Source organism: Balaenoptera borealis (assembly GCF_965194805.1).
Source record: "Balaenoptera borealis genome assembly, chromosome: X".
Taxonomy (NCBI): domain Eukaryota; kingdom Metazoa; phylum Chordata; class Mammalia; order Artiodactyla; family Balaenopteridae; genus Balaenoptera; species Balaenoptera borealis.
Genome location: NC_138881.1, coordinates 46450971 through 46477314, shown reverse-complemented (window position 1 = coordinate 46477314; position 26344 = coordinate 46450971). Strand labels below are relative to the sequence as shown.

The 26344-nt window shown below is 39.4% G+C and overlaps 1 long non-coding RNA gene across 1 annotated transcript; it reads left to right on the top strand.

Moving 5' to 3' along the window:
- Positions 1-1103: 1103 nt before the first annotated feature.
- LOC309620430 lies at positions 1104-25959 on the top strand. The gene is made up of 2 exons (XR_014239547.1): positions 1104-1187; positions 25759-25959. It is a non-coding gene; the product is annotated as an uncharacterized lncRNA (long non-coding RNA).
- The last annotated feature ends 385 nt before the right edge of the window (positions 25960-26344 follow it).

The window sequence follows — 26344 nt, the reverse complement described above, 5'->3', positions numbered from 1 at the left end:
TATGCCCAGTAGTGGGATTGCTGGGTCATATGGTAATTCTATTTTTAGTTTTTTAAGGAACCTCCATATTGTTCTCCATAGTGGCTGTATCAATTTACATTCCCACCAACTGTGCAAGAGGTTTCCCTTTTCTCCACACCCTCTCCAGCATTTGTTGTTTGTAGATTTTCTGATGATGCCGATTCTAACAGGAGTGAGGTGATACCTCATTGTAGTTTTGATTTGCATTTCTCTAATAATTAGTGATGTTGAGCATCTTTTCATGTGCTTCGTGGCCGTCTGTATGTCTTCTTTGGAGAAATGTCTATTTAGGTCTTCTGCCCATTTTTGGATTGGGGTGTTTGTATCTTGGAAATTGAGCTGAATGAGCTGTTTATATATTTTGGAGATTAATCCTTTGTCCGTTGATTCATTTGCAAATATTTTCTCCCATTCTGAGGGTTGTCTTTTCGTCTTGTTTATGGTTTCTTTTGCTGTGCAAAAGCTTTGAAGTTTCATTAGGTCCCACTTGTTTATTTTTGTTTTTCTTTCCATTACTCTAGGAGGTGGATCAAAAAAGATCTTGCTGTGATTTATGTCAAAGAGTGTTCTTCCTATGTTTTCCTCTAAGAGTTTTATAGTGTCCGGTCTTACAATTAGGTCTCGAATCCATTTTCAGTTTATTTTTGTGTATGGTGCTAGAGAGTGTTCTAATTTCACTCTTTTACATGTAGCTGTCCAGTTTTCCCAGCACCACTTATTGAAGAGACTGTCTTTTCTCCATTGTATATCTTTGCCTCCTTTGTCATAGATTAGTTGACCATAGGTGCGTGGGTTTATCTCTGGGATTTCTATCTTGTTCCATTGATCTATGTTTCTGTTTTTGTGCCAGTACCATATTGTCTTGATTACTGTAGCTTTGTAGTATAGTCTGAAGTCAGGGAGTCTGATTCCTCCAGCTCCATTTTTTTCCCTCAAGACTGCTTTGGCTATTCGGGGTCTTTTGTGTCTCCATACAAATTTTAAGATGATTTGTTCTAGCTCCGTAAAAAATGCCATTGGTAATTTGATAGGGATTGCATTGAATCTGTAGATTGCTTTGGGTATACTCAAAATGAGTATACTCATTTTCACAATGTTGATTCTTCCAATCCAAGAACATGGTATATCTCTCCATCTGTTGGTATCATCTTTAATTTCTTTCATCAGTGACTTATAGTTTTCTGCATACAGGTCTTTTGTCTCCCTAGGTAGGTTTATTCCTAGGTATTTTATTCTTTTTGTTGCAATGGTAAATGGGAGTGTTTCCATAATTTCTCTTTCAGATTTTTCATCATTAGTGTATAGGAATGCAAGAGATTTCTGTGCATTAATTTTGCATCCTGCAACTTTACCATATTCATTAATTAGCTCTAGCAGTTTTCTGGTGGCAGTTTTAGGATTCTCTATGTATAATATCATGTCATCCACAAACAGTGACAGTTTTACTTCTTCTTTTCCAATTTGTATTCCTTTTATTTCTTTTTCTTCTCTGATTGCCGTGGCTAGGACTTCCAGAACTATGTTGAATAATAGTGGTGAGAGTGGACATCCTTGTCTCGTTCCTGATCTTAGAGGAAATGCTTTCAGTTTTTCACCATTGAGAATGATGTTTGCAGTGGGTTTGTCATATATGGCCTTTATTATGTTGAGGTAGGTTCCCTCTATGCCCACTTTCTGGAGAGTTTTTATCATAAATGGGTGTTGAATTTTGTCAAAAGCTTTTTCTGCATCTATTGAGATGATCTTATGGTTTTTATTCTTCAATTTGTTAATATGGTGTATCACATTGATTGATTTGCGTATATTGAAGAATCCTTGCATCCCTGGGATAAATCCCACTTGATCGTGGTGTATGATCCTTTTAATGTGTTGTTGGATTCTGTTTGCTAGTATTTTGTTGAGAATTTTTGCATCTATATTCATCAGTGATATTGGTCTGTAATTTTCTTTTTTTGTAGTGTCTTTGTCTGGTTTTGGTATCAGGGTGATGGTGGCCTCATAGAATGAGTTTGGGAGTGTTCCTTCCTCTGCAATTTTTTGGAAGAGTTTGAGAAGGATGGGTGTTAGCTCTTCTCTAAATGTTTGATAGAATTCACCTGTGAAGCCATCTGGTCCTGGACTTTTGTTTGTTGGAAGATTTTTAATCACAGTTTCAATTTCATTCCTTGTGATTGGTCTGTTCATAGTTTCTGTTTCTTCCTGATTCAGTCTTGGAAGGTTATACCTTTCTAAGAATTTGTCCATTTCTTCCAGGTTGTCCATTTTATTGGCATAAAGTTGCTTGTAGTAGTCTCTTAGGATGCTTTGTATTTCTGCGGTGTCTGTTGTAACTTCTCTTTTTTCATTTCTGATTTTATTGATTTGAGTCCTCTCCCTCTTTTTCTTGATGAGTCTGGCTAATGGCTTATCAATTTTGTTTATCTTCTCAAAGAACCAACTTTTAGTTTTATTGATCTTTGCTATTGTTTTCTTTGTTTCTATTTCATTTATTTCTGCTCTGATCTTTATGATTTCTTTCCTTCTGCTAACTTTGGGTTTTGTTTGTTCTTCTTTCTCTAGTTCCTTTAGGTGTAAGGTTAGATTGTTTACTTGAGATTTTTCTTGTTTCTTTAGGTAGGCTTGTATAGCTATAAACTTCCCTCTTAGAACCGCTTTTGCTGCATCCCATAGGTTTTGGGTCGTCGTGTTTTCATTGTCATTTGTCTCTAGGTATTTCTTAATTTCCTCTTTGATTTCTTCAGTGATCTCTTGGTTATTTAGTAACGTATTGTTTAGCCTCCATGTGTTTGTCTTTTTTACGTTTTTTTCCCTGTAATTCATTTCTAATCTCATAGCGTTGTGGTCAGAAAAGATGCTTGATATGATTTCAATTTTCTTAAATTTACTGAGGCTTGATTTGTGACCCAAGATGTGATCTATCCTGGAGAATGTTCCGCGCGCACTTGAGAAGAACGTGTAATCTGCTGTTTTTGGATGGAATGTCCTATATATATCAATTAGATCTATCTGGTCTATTGTGTCATTTAAAGCTTCTGTTTCCTTATTTATTTTCATTTTGGATGATCTGTCCATTGGTGTAAGTGAGGTGTTAAAGTCCCCCACTATTATTGTGTTACTCTCGATTTCCTCTTTTATAGCTATTAGCAGTTGCCTTATGTATTGAGGTGCTCCTATGTTGGGTGCATATATATTTATAATTGTTATATCTTCTTCTTGGTTTGATCCCTGGATAATTATGTAGTGTCCTTCCTTGTCTCTTGTAACATTCTTTATTTTAAAGTCTATTTTATCTGATATGAGTATAGCTACTCCAGCTTTCTTTTGATTTCCATTTGCATGGAATATCTTTTTCCATCCCCTCACTTTCAGTCTGTATGTGTCCCTAGGTCTAAAGTGGGTCTCTTGTAGACAGCATATATATGGGTCTTGTTTTTGTATCCATTCAGCCAGTCTATGTCTTTTGGTTGGGGCATTTAATCCATTCACGTTTAAGGTAATTATCGATATGTATGTTCCTATGACCATTTTCTTAACTGTTTTGGGTTTGTTTTTGTAGGTCCTTTTCTTCTCTTGTGTTTCCCACTTAGAGAAGTTCCTTTAGCATTTGTTGTAGAGCTGGTTTGGTGGTGCTGAATTCTCTTTGCTTTTGCTTGTCTGTAAAGCTTTTGATTTCTCCATCAAATCTAAATGAGATCCTTGCTGGGTAGAGTGATCTTGGTTGTAGGTTCTTCCCTTTCATCACTTTAAGTATATCATGCCACTCCCTTCTGGCTTGCAGAGTTTCTGCTGAGAAATCAGCTGTTAACCTTATGGGAGTTCCCTTGTATGTTATTTGTCGTTTTTCCCTTGCTGCTTTCAATAATTTTTCTTTGTCTTTAATTTTTGCCACTTTGATTACTATGTGTCTCGGTGTGTTTCTCCTTGGGTTTATTCTGTATGGTACTCTCTGCGCTTCCTGGACTTGGGTGGCTATTTCCTTTCCCATGTTAGGGAAGTTTTCGACTATAATTTCTTCAAATATTTTCTCTGGTCCTTTCTCTCTCTCTTCTCCTTCTGGGACCCCTATAATGCGAATGTTGTTGCGTTTAATGTTGTCCCAGAGGTCTCTTAGGCTGTCTTCATTTCTTTTCATTCTTTTTTCTTTATTCTGTTCCACAGCAGTGAATTCCACCATTCTGTCTTCCAGGTCACTTATCCGTTCTTCTGCCTCAGTTATTCTGCTATTGATTCCTTCTAGTGTAGTTTTCATTTCAGTTATTGTATTGGTCATCTCTGTTTGTTTGTTCTTTAATTCTTCTAGGTCTTTGTTAATCATTTCTTGCATCTTCTCAATCTTTGCCTCCATTCTTATTCCGAGGTCCTGGATCATCTTCACTATCATTATTCTGAATTCTTTTTCTGGAAGGTTGCCTATCTCCACTTCATTTAGTTGTTTTTCTGGGGTTTTTTCTTGTTCCTTCATCTGGTACATAGCCCTCTGCCTTTTCATCTTCTCTATCTTTCTGTAACTGTGGTTTTTGGTCCACAGGCCGCAGGATTGTAGTTTTTCTTGCTTCTGTTGTCTGCCCTCTGGTGGTTGAGGCTATCTAAGAGGCTTGATGGGAGGCTCTGGTGGTGGGTAGAGCTGACTGTTGCTGTGGCGGCCAGAGCTCAGTGAAACCTTAATCCACTTGACTGTTGATGGGTGGGGCTGGGTTCCCTCCCTGTTGGTTGTTTTGCCTGAGGCAACCCAACACTGGAGCCTACCCGTGCTTTTTGGTGGGGTTAATGGCAGACTCTGGGAGGGCTCACGCCAAGGAGAACTTCCCAGAACCTCTGCTGCCAGTGTCCTTATCCCCACGGTGAAACAGAGCCACCACTCGCCTCTGCAGGAGACCCCCCAACATCAGCAGGTAGGTCTGGTTCAGTCTCCCCGAGGGTCACTGCTCCTTCCCCTGGGTCCCGATGCACACATTACTTTGTGTGTGCCCTCCAAGAGTGGGGTCTCTGTTTCCCCCAGTCCTGTCAAAGTCCTGCAATCAATTCCCACTAGGCTTCAAAGTCTGATTCTCTAGGAATTCCTCCTCCCGTTGCCGGACCCCCAGGTTGGGAAGCCTGACATGGGGCTCAGAACCTTCACTCCAGTGGTTGGACTTCTGTGGTATAAGTGTTCGCCAGTCTGTGAGTCACCCACCCAGCAGTTATGGGATTTGATTTTACTCTGATTGCGCCCCTCCTACCGTCTCACTGTGGCTTCTCCTCTGTCCTTGGACGTGGGGTATCCTCCTTGGTGAAGTCCAGGGTCTTCCTGTCAATGATTGTCCGGCAGCCAGTTGTGATTCTGGTGCTCTCGCAAGAGGGAGTGAGAGCACGTCCTTCTACTCCGCCATCTTGGTTAATCTCCCTCTTCTGTTTTCTTCTATCACTTGTTTATAACAAAGTAAGAGAAGAAGTTTTCCAATATGAGCCTCGAAATTGCTCCAATTTCTTCATAGAAATGGAAAATAATGTCTGCTTGGTGAGTCAGAATCTGTTTTGCTATACATATTCACGGGTGTCTTAGTCTGCTGGAGCTGCTGTAACAAAAAACCACAGACTGTGTTGTTGCAACAACAGAAGTTTATTCTCTTCGGTTCTGGAGGTTAGAAGTTCAAGCTCAAGGTGTTGGCAGGGTTGGTTGTAGACCTCTCTCCTTGGCTCGTAGAAGGCTGCCTTCTCACTGCAGCCTCACACCGTCTTTCCTCTGTCTGCGCTCCCTGGAGTCTCCATGCCTCTTTTTGAATTATGGTTTTCTCAGGGTATATGCCCAGTAGTGGGATTCCTGGATCATATGGTAGTTCTATTTTTAGTTTTTTAAGGAACCTCCATACTGTTCTCCACAGTGGCTGTATCAGTTTACATTCCCACCAACAGCACAAGAGGGTTCCCTTTTCTCCACACCCTCTCCAGCATTTATTGTTTCTAGATTTTTTGATGATGGCCATTCTGACTGGTGTGAGTTGATACCTAATTGTAGTTTTGATTTGCATTTCTCTAATGATTAGTGATGTTGAGCAGCCTTTCATGTGTTTGTTGGCAATCTGTATATCTTCTTTGGGGGAATGTCTACTTAGGTCTTCTGCCCATTTTTGGATTTGGTTGTTCGGTTTTTTAATATTGAGCTGCATGAACTGCTTGTAAATTTTGGAGATGAATCCTTTGTCAGTTGCTTCATTTGCAAATATTTTCTCCCATTCTGAGGGTTGTCTTTTCGTCTTGTTTATGGTTTCCTTTGATGTGCAAAAGCTTTAAGTTTCATTAGGTCCCATTTGTTTATTTTTTTTTAATTTCCATTTCTCTAGGAAGTGGGTCAAAAAGAATCTTGCTGCGGTTTATGTCATAGAGTGTTCTGCCTATGTTTTCCTCTAAGAGTTTATAGTGTCTGGCCTTACATTTAGGTCGTTAATCCATTTTGAGTATAGTTTTGTGTATGGTGTTAGGGAGTGTTCTAATTTCATTCTTTTCCATGTAGCTGTCCAGTTTTCCCAGCACCACTTATTGAAGAGGCTTTTTCTCCATTGTATATTCTTGCCACCATTATCAAAGATAAGGTGACCATATGTGCATTGGTTTATCTCTGGGCTTTCTATCCTGTTCCATTGATCTATATTTCTGCCAGTACAATACTGTCTTTATTACTGTAGCTTTGTAGTATTGTCTGAAGTCAGGGGGCCTGATTCCTCCAGTTCCATTTTTCTTTCTCAAGATTGCCTTGGCTATTCGGGGTCTTTTGTGTCTCCATACAAATTGTGAAGTTTTTTGTTCTAATTCTGTGAAAAATGCCAGTGGTAGTTTGATAGGGATTGCATTGAAACTGTAGATTGCTTTTGGTAGTATAGTCATTTTCACACTGTTGATTCTTCCAATCCAAGAATGTGGTATATCTCTCCATCTGTTGGTATCATCTTTAATTTCTATCATCAGTGTCTTATAGCTTTCTGCATACAGGTCTTTTGTCTCCTTAGGTAGGTTTATTCCTAGGTATTTTATTCTTTTTGTTACAGTGGTAAATGGGAGTGTTTCCTTAATTTCTCTTTCAGATTTTTCATCATTAGTGTATAGGAATGCAAGAGATTTCTGTGAATTAATTTTGTATCCTGCTACTTTACCAGATTCATTGGTTAGCTCTAGTAGTTTTCTGGTAGCATCTTTGGGATTTTCTATGTATAGTATCATGTCATCTGCAAACAGTGACAGCTGTACTTCTTCTTTTCCAATTTGGATTACTTTTATCTCTTTTTTCTTCTCTGATTGCTGTGGCTAAAACTTCCAAAACTATGTTGAATAATAGTGGTGAGAGTGGGCAACCTTGTTTTGTTCCTGATCTTAGAGTAAATGGTTTCAGTTTTTCACCCTTGAGAACAATGTTGGTTGTGGGTTTCTCCTATATGGCTTTTATTATGTTAAGGTAAGTTCCCTCTATGCCTACTTTCTGGAGGGTGTTTATCATAAATGGGTGTTGAATTTTGTCGAAAGCTTTTTCTGCATCTATTTAGATGGTCATATGGTTTTTCTCCTTCAATTTGTTAATATGGTGTATCACGTTGATTGATTTGCATATATTGAAGAATCCTTGTGTTCCTGGGGTAAACCCCACTTGATCATGGTGTATGATCCTTTTAATGTGCTGTTGGCTTCTGTTTGCTAGTATTTTGTTGAGGATTTTTGCACTATGTTCATCAGTGATATTTGCCTGTAGTTTACTTTCTTTGTGACATCTTTGTCTAGTTTTGGTATCAGGGTGATCGTGGCCTCGTTGAATGCATTTGGGAGTGTTCCTCCCTCTGCTATATTTTGGAAGAGTTTGAGAAGGATAGGTGTTAGCTCTTCTCTAAATGTTTGATAGAATTCGCCTGTGAAGCCATCTGGTCCTGGGCTTTTGTTTGTTGCATGATTTTTAATCACAGTCTCAATTTCAGTGCTTGTGATTGGTCTGTTCATATTTTCTATTTCTTCCTGGTTCAGTTTCGGAAGGTTGTGTTTTTCTAAGAATTTGTCCGTTACTTCCAGGTTATCCATTTTATTGACATATAATTGTTTGTAATATTCTCTCATGATCCTTTTTATTTCTGCAATGTCAGTTGTTACTTCTCCTTTTTCATTTCTAATTCTACTGATTTGAGTCTTCTCCCTTTTTTTCTTCATGAGTCTGGCTAATGGTTTATCAATTTTGTTTATCTTGTCAAAGAACCAGCTTTTAATTTTATTGATCTTTGCTATTGTTTTCTTCATTTTTTTTCATTTATTTCTGATCTGATCATTATGATTTCTTCCCTTCTGCTAACTTTGGGATTTTTTTGTTCTTCTTTCTCTAATTGCTTTAGGTGTAAAGTTAGGTTGTTTATTTGAGATTTTTCTTATTTATTGAAGTAGGATTGTATTGCTATATACTTCCGTCTTAGAACTGCTTTTGCTGCTTCCCATAGGTTTTGGGTCATCGTGTTTTCATTGTCATTTTTTCTACATATTTTTTGATTTCCTCTTTGATTTCTTCAGTGACCTCTTGGTTATTTAGTAGTGTATTTTTTAGCTTCCATGCGTTTGTATTTTTTAAAGTTATTTTTCCTGTAATTGATGTCTAATCTCATAGCGTTTTGGTCGGAAAAGATAGTTGATATGATTTCAATTTTCTTAAATTTACCAAGGATTGATCTGTGACCCAAGGTATGATCTATCCTGGAGAATTTTCCATGAGCACTTGAGAAGAAAGCGTATTCTGTTGTTTTTGGATGGAATGCCCTATAAATACCAATTAAGTCCATCTTGTTTAATGTATCATTTAAAACTTGTGTTTCCTTATTTATTTTCATTTTGGATGATCTGTCCATTGGTGAAAGTGGGGTGTTAAAGTCACCTACGAGTATTGTGTTACTGTCGATTTCCCCTTTTATGGCTGTTAGCATTTGCCTTATATATTGAGGTGCTCCTATGTTGGGTGCATAAACATTTACAATTGTTATTATATCTTCTACAATTGTTATATATTTTTGGATTGATCCCTTGATCATTATGTAGTGTCCATCTTTGTCTCTTGTAATAGTCTTTATTTTAAAGTCTCTTTTGTCTGGTATGAGAATTGCTACTCCAGCTTTCTTTTGATTTCCATTTGCATGGAATATCTTTTTCTATCCCCTCACTTTCAGTCAGTATGTGTCCCTAGGTCTGACGTGGGTCTCTTGTAGACAGCATATATACGTGTCATTTTTGTATCCATTCCACCAGTGTCTGTCTTTTGTTTGGTGCATTTAATCCATTTACATTTAAGGTAGTTATTGATATGTATGTTCCTATTACCATTTTCTTAATTGTTTTGGGTTTGTTATTGTAGGTCTTTGCCTTCTCTTGTGTTTCTTGCCTAGAGAAGTTCCTTCAGCATTTGTTGTAAACCTGGTTTGGTGGTGCTGAATTCTCATAGCTTTTGCTTGTCTGTAAAGGTTTTAATTTCTCTGTCAAATCTGAATGAGATCCTTGCTGGGTAGAGTAATCTTGGTTGTAGGTTTTTCCCTTTCATCACTTTAAATATGTCCTGCCACTTCCTTCTGGCTTGCAGAGTTTCTCCTGAAAGATCTGCTGTTAATCTTATGGGGATTCCCTTCTATGTTATTTGTTGTTTTTCCCTTGCTTCTTTTAATATTTTTTCTTTGTATTTAATTTTTGATAGTTTGTTTAATATGTGTCTTGGCATGTTTCTCCTTGGATTTATCCTGTATGGGTCTCTCTGCACTTCCTGGACTTCACTGATTATTTCCTTTCCCATATTGGGAAGTTTTCAACTATAATCTCTTCAAATATTTTCTCAGTCCCTTTCTTTTTCTCTTCTTCTTCTGGGACCCCTATAATTCGAATGTTGGTGCATTTGATGTTGTTCCAGAGGTCTCTGAGACTGTCCTCAATTCTTTTCATTTTTTTTTCTTTATTCTGCTCTGCAGTAGTTATTTCCACTATTTTATCTTCCAGGTCACTTATCCGTTCTTCTGCCTCAGTTATTCTGCTATTAATTCCTTGTAGAGAATTTTTAATTTCATTTATTGTGTTGTTCATCATTGTTTGTTTGCTCTTTAGTTCTTCTAGGTCCTTGTTAACCATTTCTTTTATTTTCTCCATTCTATTTCCAAGATTTTGGGTCATCTTTACTATCATTACTCTGAATTCTTTTTCAGGTAGACTGCCTCTTTCCTCTTCATTTGTTTGGTCTGATGGGTTTTTACCTTGCTCCTTCATCTGCTCTGTGTCTCTCTGTCTTCTCATTTTGCTTAATTTACTGTGTTTGGAGTCTTCTTTTCACAGGCTGCAGGTTCGTAGTCCCGTTGTTTTTCATGTCTGCTCCCAGTGGGTAAGATTGGTTCAGTGGGTTGTGTAGGCTTCCTAGTGGAGGGGACTGGTGCCTGTGTTCTGGTGGATGAGGCTGGATCATGTCTTTCTGGTGGGCCGGACTGGGTCCGCTGGTGTGTTTTGGGGTGCCTGTGAGCTTATTATGATTTTAGGCAGCCTCTCTGCTAATGGGTGGGATTGTGTTACTGTGTTGTTAGTTGTTTGGCATTGGGTGTCCAGCACTGTAGCTTGCTGATCATTGAGTGGAACTGGGTCTTAGCGTTGAGATGGAGATCTCTGGGAGAGCTTTCACTCTTTGATATTACGTGGAGCCATGAGGTCTCAGGTGGACCAATGTCCTGAACTCGGCTCTCCCTCCTCAGAGGCACATTCCTGACTCCTGGCCAGACTAAAAGAAAAAGGAGGAAAAAAGTAATAAATAAATAAATAAAGTAAAATAAAATAAAATAAAGTTATTAAAATAAAAAATAAAAAAATTATTTAAAATAAAAAATTAACAAGTAAAAAGAAAAGTAAAAAATAGAAGAAAGAAAGAAGAGAGCAACCAAACCAAGAAACAAATACACCAATGATAACAAGCACTAAAAAGTATACAAAACAAAAACAAAAAAAACCAGACAGACAGAACCCTAGGACAAATGGTAAAAGCAAAGCTATAAGGACAAAATCACACAAAGAAGCATACACATACACACTCACAAAAAGAGAAAAAGGAAAAAAAAAATATATATATATATATAAAAGGAAGATAGCAATCAAATGAGTAAACAAACCTACCAATGATAATAAACTGCAAATACAAAACTAAGGTAAACAAAGAACCAGAAACAAATTAGATGCAGAAAGCAAACCACAAGTCTACAGTTGCTCCCAAAGTCCACCGCCTCAGTTTTGGGGTGATTCATTGTCTATTCAGGTATTCCACAGATGCAGCATACATCAAGTTTATTGTGGAGATTTTTATCTGCTGCTCCTGAGGCTGATGGGAGAAATCTCTCTTTCTCTTCTTTGTTCGCACAGCTCCCGGGGTTCAGCTTTGGATTTGTCCCCACCTCTGCGTTTAGGTCGCCTGAGGGCATTTGTTCCCTGCCCAGACAGGAGGGGGTTAAAGGAGCAGCTGACTAGGGGGCTCTGTCTCACTCAGGCTGGGGGGAGAGAGGGGTATGGAATGCGGGGTGAGCCTGCAGCAGCAGAGGCCAGCATGTCACTGCAACAGCCTGAGGCATGCCACGTGTTCTCCTGGGGAACTTGCCCCTAGATCACGGGACCCTGGCAGTGGCGGGCTGTACACCCTTTGGGGAGGGGATGTGTGGATAGTGACCTGGGCTTGCACACAGGCTTCTTGGTGGCTACAGCAGCCGCCTTAGCGTCTCATGCCTGTCTCTGGTGTCCACGCTGATAGCCAAGGCTTGCGCCCATCTCTAGAGCTCGTTTAGGTAGTGCTCTGAGTCCCCTCTCCTTGCGCACCCCAAAACAATGGTCTCTTACCTCTTAGGCAGTTCCCGACTTTTTCTCGGACTCCATCCCAGCTAGCTGTGGCACACTAGCCCCCTTCAGGCTGTGTTCACGCAGCCAACCCGAGCCTTCTCCCTGGCATCTGACCTCTGAAGCCAGAGCCTCAGCTCCCAGGCCCACCCCCCATCCAGGCAGGTGAGCCAACAAGCCTCTCAGGCCATTGAGTGCTGGTCGGCACCAATTCTCTGTGTGGGGATCTCTCTGCTTTGCCCTCTGCACTCCTGTTGCTGCGCTCTCCTCTGTGGCTCCGAAGCTTCCCCCACCCTGGCCCACCCCCTGTCTCTGCCAGTGAAGGGGCTTCCTAGTGTGTGGAAACTTTTCCTCCTTCACAGTTCCCTCTCAGAGGTGCAGGTCCCATCCATAATCTTTTGTCTCTGTTTTTTCTTTTTTCTTTTGCCCTACCCAGGTATGTGGGGAGTTTCTTGCCTTTTGGTAAGTCTAAGGCTTTCTGCCAGCATTCAGTAGGTGTTCTGTATGAGTTGTTCCACATGTAGATGTATTTCTGATGTATTTGTGGGGAGGACGGTGATCACCATGTCTTACTCCTCTGCCATCTTGAAGGTCTCCCTTCTCATGAGGTTTTGATATAGCAGTCTATATATGTACAAGGTTGTTTTAAGTTGCTGATCTTTCCCGCCTAGAGGAGTTCCTTTAGCATTTGTTGCAAATCTGGTCTGGTGGTGGTGAATTCTCTTAGCTTTTGCTTGTCTGTAAAGATTTTGATTTCTCCATCAAATCTGAATGAGAACCTTGGCTGCTGGGTACAGTATTCTTGGTTGTAGGTTCTTCCCTTTCATCACTTTAAATATATTGTGCCACTCCCTTCTGGCCTGCAGAGTCTGCTGAGAAATCATCCAATAACCTTATGGGAGTTCAATTGAATGTTATTTGTCATTTTTCCCTTGTTGCTTTAATGTTTTTTCTTTGTCCTTTTCTATGTCTCGGTGTGTTCCTCCTTGGGTTTATCCTGCTTGGGACTCTCTCCACTTCCTGGAGTTGGGTGACTGTTTCCTTTCCCATGTTATGGAAGTTTTCAGCAACTATCTCTTCAAATATTTTCTCATCTTCTTTCTCTCTCTCTTCTTCTGGGACCCCTATAATGCAAATGTTGGTGCATTTAATGTTGTCCCAGAGGCTTCTGAGACTGTCTTCATTTCTTTTCATTCTTTTTTCTTTATTCTGTTCCATGGAAGTAATTTCCACCATTCTGTCTTCCAGGTCACTTATTTGTTCTTCTGCCTCATTTATTCTGCTATTAATTCCTTCTAGTGTATTTTTCATTTGTTATAGTATTGTTCATTTCTGTTTTTTTGTTCTTTAGTTCTTCTAGGTCTCTGTTAAATATTTCTTGCTTCTTCTTGATCCTTGCCTCCATTCTCTTTCTGAGATCCCAGATCATCTTCACTATCATTATTCTGAATTCCTTTTCTGGAAGGTTGCCTATCTTTACTTCCCTTAGTTGTTTTTCTTGGGTTTTATCTTGTTCCTTCACCTGGGACATATTCCTCTGCCATTTCTTTTTGTCTAATTTTCTGTGATTGTGGATTCTGTTCCATAGGCTGCAGGACTGTAGTTATTCTTGCTTCTGCTGTCAGACCTCTGGTGGATGAGGCTGTCTAAGAGGCTCATGCAAGTTTCCTGATGGGAGGGACTGGTGGTGGTTGGAGCTGGGTCTTGTCCCTCTGGTGGGCAGGGGCATGCTCAGTAAAACTTTAATCTGCTCGTCTGCCTGTGGGTGGGACTGTGTTCCTGCCCTGTTGATTGTTTGGCTTGAGGTGACCCAGTACTGGCACCTACGGGCTGTTGGGTGTGGCTAATGGTGGCCTCTGGGAGGGCTCATGCCAATGAGTACTTCCCAGAACTGCTGCTGCCAGTGTCTTTGTCCCTGCAGTGAGCCACAACCACCCCCCACCTCCACAGGAGACCATCCAATACTAGCAGGTATGTCTGGCCCAGTCTCTTATGGGGTCACTGCTTTTTTCCCCTGGGTCCTGGTGCACATGAGACTTTGTAGGCACCCTCCAAGAGAGGAGTTTCTGTTTCCCCCCATCCCATGGATTTCCAGCAATCAAATGCCTCTGGCTTCAAATGCCAGATTCTCTGGGAACCCTTCCTCCCTTTGCCCAACTCCCAGGCTAGGAAGCCTGATGTGGGGCTCAGAACTTTCACTCCTGTGGGATAAGTTCTGGATTTATTTGTTTTCCAGTTTGGGGTTGCCCACCTGGTATGTATGGGATTTGATTTTATCATGATTGCACCCCTCTTACCATCTTGTTGTTGCTTCTTCTTTGTCTTTGGATGTAGGGTATCTTTTTTTTGGTAGGTTCCAGCGTGTTTTTGTTTGTTTGTTTGTTTTGTCAATGCATGTTCATCAGTTAGTTGTGATTTTGGTGTTTTCATAAGAAGGGGGTGGGCTCATGTCCTTCGACTCTGCTATCTTGAGCTAATCTCTCCCATAAATTACTTTTAACCCTAATATAAATTTACTAGACAAAAATTTGTTAATGGGTACATAGTATAAAAAGAAGCAAACTCTCACTACAAGAACACAAAGTGTGTGGATGGAAGTAAAAGTGTATGTAGTGTTTTTGTGTGTGATTAGAGTTAAGTTGTTATCAATTTAAAATAGAATGTTACAACTACAACATATTTTATGCAAGCCTCAAGCTCACCACAAAGAAAAAAAATATGTACATATGATAAAGAGAAAAGACTCAAGGCAAATCACTACAAAAAACTCATCAAATTACAAAGGAAGACAGCAAGCGAGGAAGAGAGGGACAAAACAACTGCAAGACAGACAGAAAACAACAAAATGGCAATAGTAAGTCCTCACCTATCAATAATTAAATGTAAATGGATTAAACTCACCAATCAAAAGACATAAAGTGGTTGAACAGATATTTTAAAATTATCCAGCAATATGCTGTCAATAAGAGACTTACTTAAAATTTAAAGACACACATAAGCTAAAAGTCAAGAGTTGAAGAAAGATATTTCATGCAAATGTTAACCAAAAGAAAACAAGAGTGGCTATATTTACATCAGACAAAATAGACTTCAAGTCTAAAGCTATCTCTAGAGAAAAGGGTCATTATATAATGATAAAAGGGTCAATTCAGTAGAAACATAGAACAATTATAAACATATATTCACACAACATCAGAGCACTTAAATATATAAAGAAAATATTGACAGATCTGAAGGCAACATTGGCAGCAATAAAATAATTGTAGGGGATTTCTTCCTCAGAAAGGTTGTGTGGGAGATAGACTTCCTGAGTCCTTGCATGTCTGAAAATATCTTTGTTTCATCCTCATATTTGGTTATACAGTTTGAGGCTCAATGTCAATTTCCCACAGAACTTTAAAGGCATTGCTCCATTTTCTTCTAGCATTCCAGTATTGATAATAGGTTTGATAGGCAGTCTGAATCTCATTGTTTTACAGGTAAGTTTCCCCATCTCTTTCTCTCCTCCCTTTCTGGGACCCCAATAGCATGAATTTCAAATGTTTTCTTATAGTCTCACATGTCTCTGAGCCACACACCCTCATTCTGTTCTTTTTTTTTTTTTTTTTTTTTGCCAGTCTGTTTTCTCTCTGTTGTCCAGATTGGGTAATTTCCATTGTTCAGTCTTCAAGTTCAGTGATTCTTTCCCCTGTCCTCTCCATTTTCCTGTTAGCCCATCCACTGAGGTTTTTGTTTCGGTTGTGTTTTCAGTTCTAAAATTTCCATTTGGTTCTTCTTTATATCTCCTATTTCCTTGCTGAAAGTTTCTATTTTTTTCATTTGTTTTAAGCATGGTTTCTAACTATCTATTGAGGCGTTTTATGACAGTTCCTTAAAAACTTTTGTCAGATAACTTCAACATCTCTTGTCATTTCAGTGTTGGAGTCTATCAAGTGTCTTTTCTCATTCAAGTTGAAATTTTCTTGGTTCTTGGTATGATGAGTAATTTTCTACTGAAAACTGGGCATTTGGGGTATTGTGTTATGTGACTCTGGATCTTATTTAAATATTCTGTTTTAGCTTGCCTCCTCAGACACCACTCTCCCAGTGGAAGAGGGAACATTGATTTCCTCATTACTGCCGGATGGGTGTGGAAGTCCAAGATGCCCACTCAGTTGAGGTTGGGAGTTCTGGCTTCCGACTCAACTTTCTCTGGCACCTCCCCAGTGGGAAGGGGGAGGGATTACTCCCTAGAGCCAGCAAGTGTGGAAGTCTAGGCTCCCCATGTGGCCTTTTCTGGTAGAGCCAAAGATTTTTCTGTGGTGTTTCGCTGGATTAGAGTGGCTATTAACTAATTGCCACTTTCTCCAGCACCAAGTCCTTGATATGTGGGGGCAAAAGCAAGCCCAGGAAACTCACCACAGTGCTGCTCTTCTGTTGCTGAGTTCCCTAGCTGATTTGCCTTTTTCTCTCCCCAATTCAGAGTCTTCTTATGTTTGTTTTATAAAGCAAAGGAGACTGAGTCCTAGGATTTAGTCATACTTGGTGGAAGGAATAGGGGAAAGTACTTCTACGCTATTCCTCCCCATTTAAAAATAGTTGTTTATAAAAATTTTATTCTTGGTGTTCTAAAATTATGTAGGGAATTCCCTGGCAGTCCAGTAGTTAGGACTTCGTGTTTCTACTGCAGAGGGCATGGGTTTGATCCCTGGTTAGGGAACTAAGATCCTGCATGTGCATTGTTAAAATAAATAAATAAATAAAATAAATTATGTAAAATTTTTACATAATTATGATCATTTGTTAGGTCTCTTCACTTTGAAGTCCTTTAACTCTGGGAAAGTCTCTTATATATTTCTTTGATACATTCCTCTCCAATTTTTTTGTTCTCCTTCCGGAACTCCTTCAAGTTGAATGTTAGACATTTGGAATTGATCTTTTATAGTTTTTGTACTTCCTTTCCTATTTTCCACCCCTCCTGTTTCTCCCTCCCTCACTTTCTCCTTGCCTCCCACTTCCCTCCTTTCATAATTCTCCTTTCATAACTCTTTCCATCTCTTCTTTTTATTTTTGTTTATTTTTCTGGAAGAAATTTTAACTTTATCTTCCAACTATTCTATTGCATTTCCTTTCGTTTTGCCAACCACTTTTATAATTTCCAAGTATTTCATTAATGTTCTCTTCTCCTTTCTTAGAGTATCCTGTTCATGTTTTGTGTATGCACTATCACCTTGAATCTCTCTGAGATAATAATTAGAGGCATTTTTATATTGCCTTCTCTTCTTTGAAATACCTATTTCATTTGAGATTGTTTTTCCCCTATTACTTATTTTGGTCTCTTTCTTTCATGTTGCAATCTTTTCTCAAATGCCTAGTGATCCATGGTTGTTGACTAATATTTAAGGATGCAGAAATAAAAATTTGACTGGAAGCTCTGTGTATGGGGAAAGTGCTAGGCAACTGACGACTTTCCTTTAAGATGATTGGAGGAGAACTGACTGCTATGCTGCAGAGTCCCTAAATTCCAGAATGCATAAATATTTTCTCTGAGGTTATTTAATTTTCTTAAGGCAGAACCCTAATGGGTAGGCACCTGGCTGCTGTGAATTGTGTCCAAGGGGGTAAGTTGATGGTTTTATATACAGCCTTTCAATTAAACTGTTTTCAGCCTCACATCTCCCTTCCACTTTTCATCATACCTGGCACTGTCAAGACCCAAGACATTGCAGGCTTCTGCAGAAAAAGATCAGCTTCTCCTTCATGACAATACGTCCATGCATACTCCAGACTATAGTTTCCTTCACCATTCTTCATCAGTCACCATTCCTCCCTTTACTTCCTATCTTCCAGAAATTTATTGGAATGTATATATTTTTTGCTGATGGACCAGCTCCCATTCACTTCATCATTGTGTTTATAATACCTTATTTTTATGTTTTCACTGTCATTTTAGCAGATTCTCAGGAAGAAACTCTGCTAAAACATGTGGTAAGTCTGCTATCTTGACCTGGAAATCTACTGGTTTACTTTTAACACTTAACTGAGTTTTGTTGTTGTTGTTGTTCTGGTAAATATCTACATATATCTAAATAATATATAGATTTTTCCATTTATAAACTTATCAATTTTAGACATTATCTGTTGATATCCTGCTATTTATACCACCCAAGGGCCCTCCTCCCATGCCCTTAATATAACCATATTGCTAATTATATATCAGCTATTCCTTAGCTTTGCATTTTTAAATAATAGACTTAACTCCCCTCTTTCTCTCAATCTCTGTTAGCTATACTTTTTTTTAATATTTATTTGTTTGTTCATTTATTTATTTATTTTTGGCCTCATTGGGTCTTTGTTACTGCACACGGGCTTTCTCTAGTTGTGGCGAGTAGGGGCTACCCTTGGTCGTGGTGCATGTGCTTCTCATTGCAGTGGCTTCTCTTGTTGCAGAGCATGGGCTCTAGGCGTGCAGGCTTCAGTAGTTGTGGCACGCAGGCTCAGTAGTTGTGGCACCTGGGCTTAGTTGATCTGCGGCATGTGGGATCTTCCTGGACCAGGGCTCGAACCCGTGTCTCCTGTATTGGCAGGCAGATTCTTAACCACTGTGCCACCAGGGAAGCCCCTGTTAGCTGTACTTTTATGTTTCTATTAATAAGGTTAGTAATATTTACGTTCTGTTCTGTAACCACAATTAAATCATCCATACTGTGCCAACAGGTCATTCTAAAAGTTTATAGTCAATAAAGTCTTTATGTTGTTATGATTATATAAATATTGTTCCACAAAAATCTAATTAGTATAGTAAGATTACATCTCTTTTCTTATATATTTTTCACCGTGGAGTTTCAAATTGCCTTTCCTTTTTCCTTGCATTTTCTGATATATTACCTTCTTAAGTTGTTCAAAATCATTGAAAGTATAAAATCGTTTGAATCCCCTTTTTTCCCAGATACCTCCCTCCTGGAGCCCTCCGTCTTCCTGCTCCAATTTGGACTGATTGCTCTATAGGCCTGCAGCACAACTGTCATCCTGGGACGTCCCTTCATTACTCTTCTGGGTTGGACCCAATCTTTCCTGGACCCCATATCTTCCTCTTTCTTAGTTTACTCCTTTGTAGTGGACTTTGTAGTCGTTCTCCAACATCCATTCCTCTCCTCCCCCATTGTACAACAACTGTGCAATTTGGGTGGGACTGACCCCATTGCCAGCTCTAGGTATAGAACTTTATGGATAATCTCTCTCTCCCCTTTGCCGCAGTGATGATTGGTTCAGAGATGATCCAATCACACTGAAGCTTTTGTTCAGTTTTTGAGGGAAGAGGTAGCCTGTCTTCCCTTGGACATGAACAAAGAAGCATGTAGCCTGGTCGCTGCTGTTAACCATCTTGTGAACATGTGGAAGGCCTACCTGAGGATGGAGCTGACAAATGGAGAAGGCACAGCCAAGAGAATTACAGGGAAATGGAACCATATTCCTGATCATACCAGGCCTGAAGTCTTCCCTGCCTATGGACTTGTTGGTTAAGTGAGCCAATAAATTGCTTGTGTTATTTAAGCCAGTTTGAGTTGGGTTTTATATCGCCTGCACCAGAAAGCATTATAACTTATACTTGTTGGTCTCACCCTTCAGAGAAGGAATGAGTGCATTTTTTGGTTATATGAGGCACTACATTGTGAAAGCATTTTTTTAGAGTAAGTCTGGGAAGAAGGGTATATGTGGATGTTGGACAACCAAAGGAGTGAACTCTGTTGGCTGCCTAGTATCTAAATCTCCATCCTGTTTGGGGGGATTCCCCATCGTGTGAGTCTCGGTGGAAGGCAGGCCCCCACTTCCTCTATGGAAACGGAAGGTGGTCAGATTTCCTTTCCCTGCCCACCAGGCAGCAAGGGCTGGATACTCTGTTCATGGCTTTGAATCCAGAGTAAGCAACACAAAGGAGACAGAAATATACAAGATTAACAGGCGGATGATAGATTAGGAGAATATATTTGCAATGAGCAAAACTGACAAAAGATTAATAACTAGAAAAAGAAGATAGTAAACTCAATAGGAAAATAGGCAAAGGATATGAAGAGTAATTAACAGAAGGAGAAACTTGAATTTACACAAGAGGAAACTTGAATATATTAAAAGATTTTCAACTCTGTTTATAATTAAAGAAATGAAAATTAAAATAACATTGAGAAATCAATAAAAGGATGGCAACATGTAGAAAGTCAGATATTATCAAGTGCTGATGAGGATGTGAGGAAAAGGAAAAGTGTGGGTGGGAGTGTAAACTGGTACAGGTATTCCAGAGACTAAGTTGGCAGTACCTCCTGAAATTCAGTAGGTGTATACCCTATGACCCAGCAATTGCACTCCTGGGTATATATTCCAGAGAATTCTTACACAGGTCATTAAGGAAATATAGTTGAGGTGGTTTGTTGCAGCATTGTTTGTGATAGTGAAGAATTGGAAGCAACCCAGGTGACCATCACGTGGGACTGGATAAGCAAACTGATATATTCATAAGGTGGGATAGATAAAACAATAAAAGGAAAATAGCTAAATTTACATATAGTCACATAGGTAGGTCTCCAAAACCCAGTGTTGAATGGAAAAGGTGAAAAAGAGAATGAGATTTATGGCATAATGCCATCTGTGTAAATGTAAAACAACACTGTATAATATGATGGCTGTGCATATATCTAAGGAGATCTGTGGAAGATGGATTGGAAGTGTGTATACATGACATACACTGGAGTTGTTCACTGAGGTGGGCAGGAGAGTGGGAGTTGGGGTGGGGTGGGGACTGACAGGGGAAAATAATACTACAATGAAATCAAGCAAAAGAGGGGCCTTGAATGGACTGATGAAAATAATGTGCCATGGACTGAAGAGCATGATTAACACAGTGCTGAAGGTGACCACAAATAAATGAGAACAGACAGAAAGATGGTTAGAGTTCATCTTCAGTGGCATGTGATGCTAGGGGTCATGTCCAGGGGTCACAGCAGTGGGGCTAGCAGTGTCAGTAGCAACATTCAAACCCAGCGTGGCCTGTCCCCCCAGCGTGGCCTTAGTTGTGGCTTATCCTGCCCGATTCTCCAGACTTCTGTGAACTACAGTAATGACCCTGCAATAAATCCCTTTTCTGCTCTAGTTAACTAGAGTCAGCTTCTTTTACTTGCATCCAACGATCCTGACTGATACGTCACATATTTTGTTGGAGAACATCCTCCAGTAACTTCCTAAGAAGGTAAATTTTGGGGTCTTTGCATGTCTGAAAATGTAGCATTATTTTACCTTTATATTTGAATGATAGTTTGTCTTTAGAATTCTACGTTAAAAATATTTTTCCTGGGGTTTCCCTGGTGGCGCAGTGGTTGAGAATCTGCCTGCCAATGCAGGGGACACAGGTTCGAGCACTGGTCTGGGAAGATCCCACATGCCGCGGAGCAACTAAGCCCGTGAGCCACAATTACTGAGCCTGCGCGTCTGGAGCCTGTGCTCCGCAACAAGAGAGGTCGCGATAGTGAGAGGCCCGCGCACCGCGATGAAGAGTGGTCCCCACTTGCCGCAGCTAGAGAAAGCCCTCGCACAGAAATGAAGACCCAACACAGCCATAAATAAATAAATAAATTTAAAAAAATTAATTATTAAAAAATATATATATATATTTTTCCTCTGAAAGTTGCACATATTGCTTTTAGCATGTAGTGTTGCTGAATAGAAGTCGGGTTCTAATTTTTTGTTGGTGACCTGTTTTCCCTACCTCTGGAAGCTTACATTTTTTTCCCTTCATACTTAAGTGTTTTGAAATATCACAATGATGAGCCCAAAAGTGTGTTTTTTCCCCATCTGTTTTACTGGGCACCTGGTGGTTGAGCCTTTTCAAGCTGAAGACTCAGGTCCGCCTCCTCTAAGAAATCACTGTTTTATTTCTTTGCAAATTTTCTCTCCTCTATTTCCTCTGTTCCCTTTCTAGACCTCTTGTTAGTTGTATTTTGACCTCCTGGGTGATTGTCTTCGTCTTTTCATTTTCTCTCATATTTTCCATATCTTTGCTTTTTTGTTCTGCATTCTGGGACATTTTCTTGACTTTATCTTCTATTGAAGATTTTTATTTTTGGCAGTCATTTAAAATTTCTAAGCACTCTTTCTTATTCTCCAAAGATGCCTTTTTCATAGCATCGTTTTGTTTTGTTTTGTTTTGTTTTGTTTTTTAAGGGATGCAATGTCTTCTCTGTATGTGTGCTTAACAGAACTTTACAGGAGTCTTGGGGATAACAGATGATAATTACCAGGCCAGAAAGGAAAACTGTAAATGGATACCTCTCCACAAGATATTACCTCTCCACAAGAATGTCACCCACGCTCCTCTGAAAGGGACCGCTCATTGGCTGTCCCTCTCTTTAGCCCCCTAGCCTGATACCATGTGTGGGAAAGATTATTATCCACCAACTGGATGGTTTTGGCCATATGCTCCCTACCTGGAGGCCAGATCTCCAGCTCTCACCTTGACATCAGAAAGAGGAGGTCACCGTTCTGTCCCCCACTCCCAGGCCAGCTGTACTTCCTGTGCCAGCACGACACTGCCCATATCCATTTTCTTTCTGGGATATTCTCACCACACCTACTTCCCACAGTGGTGACCTGGTCCCTGTGTCCTACACAAGGCAATCACAGTAGTCAGCAGCACATTTCACAGGGTGGATTGTCTTTAATGTTAAATAGCAATAAATGTTGTGGAAACAATAATCCAGACTAGTTCCTTTTTACAGTCCGTCCTCCAGTAGGAGCCAACAGCAATCCAAGCCTGCACATTTTTTGATGGTCCAAACTGCGTATCTTCTGTGAGCAAAAGCCTGGGCAAAAATATGCACACACATCTCTCAGGAACAAAAAATAATTTTCAGGGACGGTTCAGTCCAAGCCCATGAATAGGACAAAAAAAAAACCGAACTCAGTAGAAGCATAATACTGCTGTGTACACCCAAATTATGTCACTGCTCAGAACGTTTAACATTTGTACCACAGTTGGTAACATTTGCTGAGTGCTTACTCTGAACCAGGCACTTGGATTACCTTCATTTCCTAAAGAAGGAAAGTGAGGCTCCCAGGTGTCAGTTGCCCAGGGTCACAAAGCCAATGAACGGCAGACAGGAAATTGCACCAGGACTGTCTAACCACAGTCAACCCATGTAACTGCTACACAGTGCTGTACTGGTTTCCAGCAGCCACATTCAGGTTAATAGTGATGGCACAATTTTCTGCAAGATCAGTGGGTGGATACCCGAGATTCCTTAGTCCAATAAAGACCCAATTCTGGTTAGTTTGCTTCTAAAGTGAATGGATGTCCTTTTCTCTGGAAACAGAAAACTGCCACCAGTTTTTATTTTTAAAATGTTTTTCTTTCATAGAAACCATAGCACTTTATTTCTAAGTTTTTACTTTTCATCAAAGTAAGACTTGCACATAGTTGAAAAGTAAAAAAAGTTCTAAAGAGCTCATAATAAACCCCAGCAATATCCTGTCCCACTCCTTCCCACTGCAAGTCCGGCTCCCTAGAGGCAAGAACTTTATTTTACCAGTCTTTGGCTTTTTCTTCTGTCACTTACTACTCCAAAACCCCCTTCTCCCTTGCCATCTCCCACTCAGAGGCTGAAGAGCCAGATACTTTCTTAGCCACCCTTGCAGCTAGAGATGGCTATGTGTTCCAGTTATGGCCCTGAGGTGTTTGCTGGGGCCTTCTGAAAGGCTTTTGTTTTCCTGAGACACACATATCTGACAACATCCCCTTCCTTCTTCTTTCTGCCTTGAGTATAGCTGTGCTGCCTGGAGCTGTGACAGAAATCTTGTGATCGTGAGGGGATGAACATGAGGATGTAGACTCCACACATTAAGGAAGAAAAAGTTAGAAAGAGCCTGGATCCTTGATGGCATCATTGAACAGCTGAACACATGCCACACTTTTGTAAATAACAAGTTAACTTCCCAAAAAATAAATAAATAAACAAATGAATAAATAATGCTATATGTGTTGAAGCCACTGTCGGTTGGGTTTTTTGTTACTTGTAGCTGAAAGGATTTTTCACTGAAGGACCACCATGTTTCTATATTATGTGCTTATGCTACTATTTCTTAACTTAGCAATTTGAGACATTATCTCTTGACAGCTCGTTATGGTGGAAGAAGTTTTTATCCCCCTCCACACACACATTCTTATTTTCCCTCCCTTCACTCTTCCAATATGTTTATATCCCAATTCCTAGCAAATCAGTAGTTGCAACCGAGCCAAGAAATGTACTATAATTACCTGGATTTGGGGGGGGGGGGTTGGCCTTTTTGAGGTGTGTTCCTGAATTTAATAATTGCATGGGTTGACCATAAACAAGACGAAAAGACAACCCTCAGAATGGGAGAAAATATTTGCAAATGAATCAACGGACAAAGGATTAATCTCCAAAATATATAAACAGCTCATTCAGCTCAATTTCCAAGATACAAACACCCCAATCCAAAAATGGGCAGAAGACCTAAATAGACATTTCTCCAAAGAAGACATACAGACGGCCACGAAGCACATGAAAAGATGCTCAACATCACTAATTATTAGAGAAATGCAAATCAAAACTACAATGAGGTATCACCTCACTCCTGTTAGAATGGGCATCATCAGAAAATCTACAAACAACAAATGCTGGAGAGGGTGTGGAGAAAAGGGAACCCTCTTGCACTGTTGGTGGGAATGTAAATTGATACAGCCACTATGGAGAACAATATGGAGGTTCCTTAAAAAACTAAAAATAGAATTACCATATGACCCAGCAATCCCCCTACTGGGCATATACCCAGAGAAAACCGTAATTCAAAAAGACACATGCACCCGAATGTTCATTGCAGCACTATTTACAATAGCCAGGTCGTGGAAGAAACCTAAATGCCCATCAACAGACGAATGGATAAAGAAGTAGTGGTACATATATACAATGGAATATTACTCAGCCATAAAAAGGAACGAAATTGAGTCATTTGTTGAGACGTGGATGGATCTAGAGACTGTCATACAGAGTGAAGTAAGTCAGAAAGAGAAAAACAAATATCGTATATTAATGCATGTATGTGGAACCTAGAAAAATGGTACAGATGAGCCAGTTTGCAGGGCAGAAGTTGAGACACAGATGTAGAGAATGGACATATGGACACCAAGGGGGGAAAACTGCAGTGGGGTGGGGATGGTGGTGTGCTGAATTGGGCGATTGGGATTGACATGTATACACTGATGTGTATAAAATTGATGCCTAATAAGAACCTGCAGTATAAAAAAACAAACAAAACAACTAATACTAAACTTTAATTGGGTTATTTGTATGGAAATATGTTAATATAAATGTTTCAGACATTACATGAAATTTCTAAAAATCTTATATTTGTATTTGTATGGAAATATGTATGGAAATATGTTAATATAAAGGTTTCAGACATTACATGAAATTTCTAAAAATCTTATATTTGTATTTGTATGGAAATATGTATGGAAATATGTTAATATAAATGTTTCAGACATTACATGAAATTTCTAAAAATCTTATATGTTCTGGTATAATGTTATAAGTCATAATCCTAGTTATTACTTTAAAATGTATATCTCAGAAATAACTAATTTTCTTGTCAACTGCATTATTATGAACTTTCATCAAATCTTTAACCGTGGTCATTTTTCAGTCTTTTGTCATTTACAGACAGTTCTGGGTGTACTCTGATGCTTTTGCAAATATGTTCCTATAAAAGGGTTTCATCTTCAAGAAATTCATGGAAAAGACTCTGACAAGTACAGGTTTCTGGTAACTGACTGTACTGCTGAACTGAATGAATAAGCATTTTCAGAACTCTAATGAAAAACTGATGAACTCATAAAAGTGCTAACAAAAGATCAAGATAAAAAAAATTAATTACATGGGACTGAGTGAACTGATGAGGATGAGTATAATTTTTGTGACTTTCTGTCTGAATTAAAAAAAAAAAATCCCACAAGGACTCAGAGGCAAAGAATATACAAATCAATTTTCACTGCAAAGTAAAGGAGCTGTTACAGTGGAGGATTACTGGACTGAATGTCAATATTATGACATAGTATGAGTGTGTTTCATGTTTGGTAATTGCAATCATTGTTGCTTTTGTTGTGGTCATCCATGTACAATGCTTGGTGTCAGTCTATTTATCTCTTGTAAAAATAGAATACAGTGTGTGTGTGTGAAGAAAAAAAAAAAGTTAAAAAAAATAATTGCTTGGGTTGTTGTTTTTTTTTTCTTTTCCACTTGAAACGTGCCCAGCCTTAGCTTTTACCGTTTGCTTCATCAGTTCGTTCATAAACCTATCAGCATATTTCCCCACAAATGTTCAAACCTCTCAGCCCATTGATTTAAGACGAAATCAATAAAAGGTTGATTGGTTAGGAGCCTGTGGAAGGAGTAGGGGTTTGGCAAGTCTGCTATTAAATTTCCCCTTAAGGTGACTGGGTGGG